The 9172-nt window shown below is 48.0% G+C and overlaps 1 long non-coding RNA gene across 22 annotated transcripts in view; it reads left to right on the top strand.

Moving 5' to 3' along the window:
- Positions 1-9172, top strand: part of LOC120360609 (uncharacterized) — a 78635-nt gene that overhangs the window by 25961 nt on the left and 43502 nt on the right. For all 22 annotated transcript variants that reach the window (XR_012513287.1, XR_012513283.1, XR_012513304.1 and 19 more), the window contains one exon: positions 290-388. This is a non-coding gene — a long non-coding RNA (uncharacterized LOC120360609). The remainder of the gene's footprint in view (positions 1-289; positions 389-9172) is intronic.

Genomic DNA, 9172 nt, shown 5'->3' with positions numbered 1-9172 from the left:
TTTTTTTACATGTTTTTTATATACAATTTTACATTATATAAATATAATTAAGCACTACAGCTATATTATAATGTCATTTAAGTATACATTATATACATTATGTAAGTATAATTAAGCACTTGTAGTCTCAGTTACTTGGGAGGCTGAGGAGGGAGGATTGCTTGAGCCTGGGAGGTTGAGGCTGCGGTGAGGCATGATTGAGCCACTGCACTCCAGCCTAAGCAACAGAGGGAGGCCCTGTCTCAATAAAATAAAATAACATGCAATTCTTATTTCTTCTGCTTCTGAGGTGATGGAAGTTCACTCCTGCACACACCAGCTTGGCATCTTTGCAATAGAAGCCCAACCGGGGAGGCTGCAAACGTTAGAATCCAATTTGTACTGACAGGTAAGTTTTGAGGCAGACTGAGTAAGCTCTTAAAATTGTCATCAGAAAATCTCAGTAGAGGGAGTACAGGGGAAGGAGGCGGCTGCAGCTGGGCCCCACATGGAGCTCCACACACCTCCACCCACCTGCCAATTTTCCCCTCTCAGAGTAAAGAGCCTCTCCCCACCAGGTATTTAGCTGCTTGGGATTTACTGATTAATTACGGCGCCTACCTCCAATTAGTCTCCTTAGTAACCACGTTAGCAGGGTCCCACTTGAAAAGCTGCTTCTTACTCAATGAGGGCAAGCTCTCTTCACAGTTTAAAACACTTTTAAGTCAGAGCACAGTGGATTTTAAAGATAGAGGGACACACACGTTTCTTCATGACTTCGCATCAAAATACAGGTGGACTTTTGAACTATCGAGGGCAAGTGGCATTTTAGTAATCAGTAAGAGCTAGGTTTAAAGGAAGAGTCGGGTGAATACAGTTTCAATCAGATGGCCAATGATTGCCTTTGCAAGTACAGGTAGTAAAACTACCAGAGTATCCAGCCTAGTGCTGGGCTAGGGCATGTCAGAATGAAAGATATTCTGGCTGGGTGTGGTGGCTCATACCTGTAATCCCAGCACTTTGGGAGGCCGAGTTGGTGGATCTCCTGAGGTCAGGAGTTCCAGGCCAGCCTGATCAACATAGTGAAACCTCGTCTCTAAAAATATAAAAAAAAATTAGCTGGGTGTGGTGGCGGATGCCTGTAATCCCAGTTACTCAGGAGGATGAGGCAGAAGAATCACTTGAACCCGGGAGGCAGAGGTTGCGGTGAGCTGAGATCGTGCCGTTGCACTTCAGCCTGGGCAACAAGAGCAAGACTCTGTCTAAAAAATTAAAAAAAAAAAAAAAAAAAAAAAAAAAGATCCTTACTCTCAAGAAGCTGGCCCTGGGGACAAGTTAGATCAATGCATGGTGACCAACACATCATTTGCTATAGTGACTCAGACCATTCGAGAATGAGGGTATGCATGATGAGGAGTTCAAGTGAGGAGAGTGAAATTCAAGAGAAGAGAATGATGTTCAAGTGATGTTTATCTTATGTTTTGAATGATGTGTTAAGATGTCGGGGACAAATGGCAGGTTCTGATGGGCAGGAAGGTGGTCCCTGGGCTTTAGCACAGGTGACTAGCAGGATTAGGGGGTATGTTAGTCTGCTGGGGCTGTAAGAATCAAGTGCCACTGACTGGGTGGCTTCAGCAATGGGAATGCATTTTCTCAGCGCTCTCGAGGCTGGAATTCTGAGATCAAGTGTCAGCAAGGTTGATTTCTCCTGCAGCCTCGCTCCTGGCCTCGGAGGTGGCCGTCTTCTCCCTGTGTCCTCATGTGGCTTTCTCTGTGTGCATCTGTGCCTTCATCTCTTCTTTTAAGAGCACTGGGCCTATGGGATTAGGGCCACCCTAGTGACTTCATTGACCCCAAATCACCTCTTTAAAGCCCCTACCTTCAAATACGGTCACGCTCTGAGGGGCTGGGGTTAAGACCTCAGTGGAGGAATTTGGGGGAGGGGTGTACAGTTCGCCCCATAACAGGGGGATAATGAAACTGTGCTCATCACATCACGGGGATAGAATTCCAGGAAGGAAACTGAAGTTCACTGCGGCACATGAGCGAATGATGTGCATGGGGCGCCCCTTCTACCCTCAGCCCCAAACCCAGGAGTTGGGATCCCGGACACTAAGCTGACAATGGGCCCCAGCGTTGCCAAATGACAATGTCCTGGGAAGCCTCATGCAGGTCCCATGACTACATCTTAAGAGTCGCATCAACGGCTAGAAGCTGTATCCTGAACCTTGAATGTTAAGATCAAAGAAACTTAAAAAGTGCCATGCTCAGAATAAGAAGGCATCCAGGCGTCCTGGCCTCCAGGCGTCCCAGCACCCAGGCACTTCAGAAGCCTGATCACGGTCCCTGAAAAGCTTTGTAGGATGGTACAGTTGATTTGAATGCCATGGAGGGGGTCCGACACCCTTCTCGTCCGTTTTTCAGAAATAGATGCATGTTCCGTGTTGGAGAGCCGACCCCGCTTCAGCTTGTCCCTCTGTTAGTCACACGTTTCGCAGGTTGGCTCATTCGCTCTCACAACCCCACTCTTTGCGGGGGCCTCTTCTTGGGGCTCCAGCCCACATCTCCCTTTGGTCTTGGGTACCATAATTCCAGTGCCTTCGAGATGTTCTCACTCAGATCTCACCTTGATGCCGTCGAGGATGTTGTGATATCCCGGTTAGTGAAAACCCCCGTCTGCACATTCAGCGTCGTGATGACATTCTCCCAGCCTCTCTCTTTTGTAACCTGAGGCATCTTTCTTCTTGCTCTTTCCCTCATCCTTTGTATTCAGGTGTTCCCAAACGTAATCAATTCCTCTGTATCACAGTTTGTCAGAGTTCTTGGCATGCGCATGCCTCTCCCCGCTCCCTTTCTCTTTCTTCAATCTATCCTCTACACAGAAGCCTACCTAATATTTTTTAAATGGTATTTCCTTTTGCTTCAATACCTTGCTCCAGAATTCTAGTTTAAAGGCAAAGAATGATAGAAGTAGAAAGTAGTGAACCTGAACTCTAAAGACCAGTGGTGGAGTCCTGGCTTAGCCCCCACCTTGTCGTGTGACTTTAGCCAAACCACTCCTGCTACCAGGGTCTTTTTGTAGCGATGGGATCTCACTATGTTGCCCAGGCTGGTCTCAGCCTCCTGACCTCAGCAATCCTCCTGCTTTGGCCTCCCAAAATGTTGCGATTACAGGCATGGGCCGCAGCACCCAGCCTTGAGTTCTTATTCTTGAAAATGGGCATAGTGGCCAGGTGCAGTGGCTCACACCTGTCATCCCAGCACTTGGGGAGGTCAAGGCGGGAGGATCACTTGAGGCCAGAAGTTTGAAATCAGCCTGGACAACATAGTGAGACCCTATTTCTATGAAAACAGAAAAATAATAGGCATAATAATAGCTAACGATGGTGGTGTGAGAATTCATTCAGTTAACGTAAATGAAGGAGCTTTGAAAACTGTAAAATAGACAAATACAAAATATAGTGATTATTCCTCAAGGCCATCTCAAGTTATGCCTAACTAAAAGTTGGTCTTTTCCTTTTGTAAGCTTACAGTATTTTTCTGGATGATATGTCTGGACAATGGTTATTTCCAGATTTGCAGTTTGCACTGCAGAATGCACCTCGTGCTGTTCTCTGCTGGGACTCCAGGAAAACTGAGAACTGCTGGAGGGAAGAAACTTACAGTCTTTCTTATTTCTATGCAACTGAGCACAGTGCCAGGCACACTGAAGTCCATCAATTTCACATGCATGCATTGGGCACCTCATTCTTGTTAATATACAGAAGGCATGCATTAATGGGGAGGATATTCAATATTATATAATAAAAATTCCTGCACTCAAAGAGCTCACAGTCGGGCTTGGAAGGTGAGCTGCAAGAACTAAAAAAGGTACAGATGGCATTTCTACTGCTAGCCAAACACACCTGGGTGTTTAAGGGAAAGGCATCTCCTCCAGCTGGGATGGTGAAAAAGGTCTGGCTGACTGGGACGATTTGAGCAGGGTCTTGAAGGACCGGTGAGATTGGATAGGCAGAGATGGGGAAAGGTGTGAGAGTCAGCAGGCCAAGAGCTGGCCTGGAGGAGATTCTGCAGAAGGGAGCCGCAGCAGCAGAGGCTGGAAATGCAGGCGGGGTGAGACCGTAGAAGGCTTTGAACAGTGGCCTCAATGGCTTACGCTTCACCCAGTGGGGATTAGTAGGGCATTGGGACGACACGGAATGCTTCTGTGGAGGGGAGTGATGCTAGGCAGTGTTTTAGGAGTGGTCAGCTAGGGCCGATACTAAATACTTACGGACTGGGGTGAGCGGGAGAGCTTCTGTAGGTGTTCACATGTCTTTACGTGGCTGGTTCTATATGGATGACTGCAGCCTCAAAAGCCAGCTAGAAATAGACATACAAATGGTCCAGCAACTGCACTGAAAGCTTTCTGTTTTCTCAGCAAATACTGTCACATGAGAATCTCCTAATTCCTGGATGTTTCCTGTTTCTAGATCAGGAAATCTCGTATCTCAAACCTCTCCTCACTGCCACCATTAGAGGCGTGACAGCCTGCGGCGTTCTGAACCCGAGCTGAAACCTGAGAGTCCCTTCTTCCTGCCTCTGCCCTGCCCCTCATCAAAGAGCGCTGTGTGAAGCTGGTGGAATGCCATTTGGCAAACTTGTGTTGTTGTTAATGCAAGATGACTAGCTTCCCAAAGCTCTTTTGTGGTTCTGGAAAAGGAAGATAGGAGATAATTTTTTTTTTTTTTTTTTTTTTTTTGAGAAAGAAAATAGTTTTAGTCCTTTGCAAAGTAAAATAATCGATGTCTAAGACTTCTAAGTTCAGCTTTTCCGTATCAATTAAATGACATTGCCAGAGCACCTTGTTGTAACTTTCTCCCTCCTCAGGGATTCCCCCTCCCCCATGGCTTTCCCCTACCCTGCCTAGGCCTCTGGTGGCTACATAGAGACACAGACACACACGCACGCACGCACACATGCACGCACACACACACACATGCACATAGGCCACATGCACACGCTAGTAGTTTCAGCTTCTCCCTCCCCCATGACTTCCCCCTCCTGCCATGGTTTCTACCCACCCCAGGGCTTCTTCCTCTCCCATAGTTTCCCCCTCCCCCATGGCTTAGCCCTTCCCCATGGCTTCCTCCTCCTTCATGGCTTCTCCCTCCCCCATAGCTTCTCCCTCCCCCATGACTTCCCCCTCCCCCATGGCTTCCCCCTCCCCCATGGCTTCCCCCTCTCCCATGGCTTCTACCTCCCCTATGGCTTCCCCCTCCCCCATGGCTTCCCCCTCCCACATGGCTTCCCCCTCCCCCATGGCTTCCCCCTCCCCCATGGCTTCCCCCTCCCCCATGGCTTCCCCCTCCCACATGGCTTCCCCCTCCCCCATGGCTTCCCCCTCCCCCATGGCTTCTCCCTCTCCCATGGCTTCCCCCTCCCACATGGCTTCCTCCTCCCCCATAATTTCTATCCCCCAGGGGTTTCTCCCTCCCCCATGGCTTCCCCCTCCCCCATGGCTTCCCCCTCCCCCATGGTTTCTATCCCCCGGGGGCTTCCCCCTCCCCCATGGCTTCTCCCTCCCCCATAGCTTCTCCCTCCCCTATGGCTTCTCCCTCCCCCATAGCTTCTCCCTCCCTGGTGACTTCCCCCTACCCTGCCTAGGCCTCTGGTGGCTACATAGAGACACAGACACACACACGCGCATGCACACGCACACATGTACATAAACACACAGCTGGTAGTTCCAGCTCTGTCTGCCATCATTACAATCAAAGAGCGTTTGCCAAGCATCCACATGAGCTGGCACTGTTAGAATTATTTGCCAAATGTGTCTCGCGGAAACACATGAACACAGTGCCTAAAAAAATCTGAAGCCACATGGTCGGTTAAGATAACGGCATTGTTTCTCCGAGGGTAAGCTATGAGATTAACCTCGGGTGTCTCGTATGACAAACCGAGTGCAGATCCCCAGGAGAGGAACTTTTTGGAGTGACTGACTGGCACCTTCCGAAACTTGGTGGCGCCTTTCCCTGGGGCTTTGCACCCCAGTGTTGAAGAGGTACCCAGGCCTGGCCCTGAGAGTCCAGGCTCCTAGCTTCCTGACAGGTAAGGCTAAATGAGCATGAGACTCCCTCCTGGGAAGCACATCTGTATTCCACGCTGCCACAGGCTTCCCCTGCGGCCACGTCCAGGACCTGAATGTTTTATCAAACCGTTAATTTTAAATTTTCTGCTTGAATTCCTTGCTGCTTGGAGACAAAAGTCACCAGAGGGCCGTCAGTCAGGCTCATGGTTTGGGTAGAAATGTTCTTATTTGTATTCCATAGCTCGGTGTATGTGTGTATCTAAACAAGACCCAGCCACCCCTCCCCCTAAGCTAACTGTCCATATGGGTGTTCGTTCATTGGACACACAGGCCTGGAGGGCCTCTTGGTGCCAGGCACTGTGCTGGGGCTGGGCGCAAACAAGAATGAGGCGGGATCACATCCGAAAGACACTGGAGCCCTTGAAGCTTAACAACTGTATTTGGTACACACGCAAAGCCGCGCGTGTCCCAAATGTGAATAGGTTCTGGAAGGTCTTAAATAAATGAGCAATAGACTCAGAAGACGGTAGTAAAAGGAAGGTCAGATGATCATACTGGGTAAAATAACTACACAAGTGGATTGGTGGGAGACAAGGCAGCAAGCATTGATGGGGTGATTTTTCCTTCTTTTCAGCATTCCTTCCCTCCCTGCCTCCCTCCCTCTCTTGATAGACTCTCGCTCTATCGCCCAGGCTGGAGTGTAGTGGCTCGATCTTGGCTCACTGCAACCTCCACCTCCCAGCTTCCAGCAATTCTCCTGCCTCAGCATCTCGAATAGCTGGGATTACAGGCGTCCGCCACCATGCCCAACTAATTTTTGCATTTTTAGTAGAGACCAGGTTTCACCATGTGGGCCAGGATGGTCTCGATCTCCTGACCTTGTGATCCAGCTGCTTTGGCCTCCCAAAGTGCTGGGGTTATAGGCATGAACCACCTAGCCTGGCCCTCCTCCCTCCTCCTCTCCTCCCCTCCCCTCCTCCCCTACCTTTCCCTTTCTTCCCCTCCCCTCCTCTCTCCTCCCCTTCCCTCCCCTCTTCTCCCCTCCCCTCCCCCACTGCCTTCCCCTCTCTTCTCCTCTCCTCTCTCTCCTCTCGTTTTGCTCTTGTTGCCCAGGCTGGAGTACAATGACGCAACCTTAGCTCACTGCAACCTGCATCTCCCGGGTTCAAGTGATTCTCCTGCCTCAGCCTCCCGAGTAGCTGGGATTACAGGCATGCTCCACCACGCCCAGCTAATTTTTTATATTTAGTAGATTTCACCACGTTGGTCAGGCTGGTCTCAAAGTCCTGACCTCAAGTGACTCACCTGCCTTAGCTTCCCAAAGTGCTGGGATTACAGGTGTGAGCCACCACGCCTGGCCAATATTTTATTTGATGTTCTTATATACATGGTAAAGTAGGGAGAACAATTTTAAGGTTAGATGAGAGAACCTTACATATCTAGAGTCTTTGCAAACAATATAGTATTTTATCATGCTCAATGATTTGCTGAATGAATAAACATTCTACCACAAAACAATTGCCCCAGTAATTTCCTGAGCTGGAAAGTTTACTTAGAGAATAGGAAATGGTATTTTCCCGGCAAAAGAGAGTGATTTTTTTTTATTATATGAGCAATACATGCTCAATGTATAAACAATTTCAGACTATACAAAAAAACTATAAAAATGAAAGCAAAAAATTTTCTTTTCTTTTCTTTCTTTTTTTTTTTTTCTTTTTGTGACGGAGTTTCGCTCTTGTTACCCAGGCTGGAGTGCAATGGCACCATCTTGACTCACCGCAATCTCCTCCTCCTGGGTTCAAGCAGTTCTCCTGCCTCTGCCTCCCGAGTAGCTGGGATTACAGGCATGCGCCACCATGCCCAGCTAATTTTTGTATTTTTAGTAGAGACGGGGTTTCACCATGTTGACCAGCACGGTCTGGATCTCTTGACCTCGTGATCCACCCGCCCCGGCCTCCCCATGTGCTGGGATTATAGGCGTGAGCCACCGTGCCTGGCCGAAAGCAAAAAAATTTCTAGAGTTTTATCTCTCAGATATAACTCTTATTAATACTTGGTGGTATTGACTACCAAACTTTTCCTTTTTTTTTTTTGAGATAGAGTCTTACTCTGTCACCCAAGCTGGAGTGCAGTGGTGCGATCTCAACTCATTGTAACCTCCACCTGGCACGTGCCGCCACACCTGGCTGATTTTTGTATTTTTAGTAGAGATGGAGTTTCATCATATTGGTCAGACTGGTCTTGAACTCCTGATCTTGTGATCTGCCCGCCTCAGTCTCCCAAGTGCTGGGATTACAGGTGTGAGCCATCACACCTGCCCAAACTTTTGCTTATGCATATGTCTTTAAAACACTACCGCCATGTTCATAGGAGCATTATTCATGATGGCCAAAACGTAGACACAATCCAACTGTTCGTTGTGGGATGAATGGACAGGAGAATGTGCTCTATCCAGGCAATGGAATATTATTCAGCCTTACCAAAGCAGGCAATCCCCACGCATGCTGCACCATGGAGGGACCTTGAAGACATTGTGCCGGGTGAAAGAAGCCAGTCCCAAAAGGACAAATACTGCGTGATTTCATTCATATGCGGTCCCTCAAGGGGCCCTTACTCTTTTCTGGCACAATGTGTTCTGGAATTACCTTGCGTTTCCTTTGCCCCAAATCTAAAATCAACCAAAAGAGAGAATCTGAATCTTGAATCTAGAATCAATCAAAAGAGAGAATTTCTAGAGACAGAAATTTGAATGGTAGGTGCCAGGGGCTGAGGAGGGGGAGTAGGGAGTTGAGACTTAATGGGTGCAGAGATTCAGTTTGGGAAAATGAAAAAGCTCTGGAGCCGGATGGTGGCGATGCATGTATCTTCTAAGAAAAAGACATTCTTTTTCCCAGTCACTATATCCTTATCATAGCTAAGAAAATTAATCATAATTCAATACCATCTAATATCTAATATATATTTAAAAATTTCCAAGTGTCTCCAAATTATCTTTTATCATTTTTAAAAATCAAGAATCCAATTAAGCTTATATAGTACATTTTTTGGTCTCTTTCTTTTTTTGTGATTTAGAGGCAACATCTCACTTGCTGTGCTGCCCAGGCTGGAGTGCAGCAGCATTTC

This window comes from Saimiri boliviensis, chromosome 13, assembly GCF_048565385.1.
Source record: "Saimiri boliviensis isolate mSaiBol1 chromosome 13, mSaiBol1.pri, whole genome shotgun sequence".
In the NCBI taxonomy this organism is placed as follows: Eukaryota; Metazoa; Chordata; class Mammalia; order Primates; family Cebidae; genus Saimiri; species Saimiri boliviensis.
This window is presented reverse-complemented; position numbering and strand designations above follow the sequence as displayed.